Source organism: Triticum aestivum, chromosome 7B, assembly GCF_018294505.1.
Source record: "Triticum aestivum cultivar Chinese Spring chromosome 7B, IWGSC CS RefSeq v2.1, whole genome shotgun sequence".
In the NCBI taxonomy this organism is placed as follows: Eukaryota; Viridiplantae; Streptophyta; class Magnoliopsida; order Poales; family Poaceae; genus Triticum; species Triticum aestivum.
Genome location: NC_057813.1, coordinates 649,670,286 through 649,670,989, shown reverse-complemented (window position 1 = coordinate 649,670,989; position 704 = coordinate 649,670,286). Strand labels below are relative to the sequence as shown.

Sequence of the window (704 nt, the reverse complement as noted above, 5' to 3'; positions counted from 1 at the left end):
AAATAAATAATGCAGAAAACAAAACAAAAAAACTGGAAAAAAAATAAACATAGCAACAATAAGTAAAGAAAACAAAAAACAAAAAAATGCCACCTACTGGGCCCACACGGCCTGAATACGACTTGAATCCCTACTTTGGGCCAGGATTCAGGCCCGCAGTAGGCCCAGAAGGCCCATCAGGCAAAGCAGTAGATAGTAGGCCCGTAAGCCTGCAATGGAGAGGAGCTCGAGAGGGGTGCGGCAGTGGGGCTTATAAACCACTGCGCACCCCTCTCAACTAGCGAGGTGGGACTAAACTTTGGCTCCGATGCGGGCAGCACAGGGGCCTTTGGTCCCGGTTGCTGGCACCAACCGGGACTAAAGGGGGGAGCATTGGTCCCGGTTGGTGCCACCAACCGGGACTAAAGGCTGCAGCTTCCCGCCCTTTGGGCTGCCGAAAAGAGGCCTTTGGTCCCGATTGGTGGCACCAACCGGGACTAAAGGGGGCATTAGTCCCGGTTGGTGCCACCAACCGGGACCAATGCTCCTTGTATATAAGTAGCACTTCGCAGTTTTGCAGAGTTCATCGCCACCAGTTGCCCCCCGACGACGCCGAGCACATCTTCGCCGCCAGGCTGCCCCGACGCCGCCCGCCGCCCCGGCCGTCGCCGTCGCCCGCGCCCGTCATCGTCGCCGGCCTCCCCGAGCCCGCGTCGTCCTCCCCG

The 704-nt window shown here is 58.2% G+C and overlaps 1 pseudogene; it reads left to right on the top strand.

The window, feature by feature from the left end:
* LOC123158367 (WAT1-related protein At1g09380-like) overlaps positions 1-704 on the top strand; it is a 39,585-nt pseudogene that overhangs the window by 31,927 nt on the left and 6,954 nt on the right.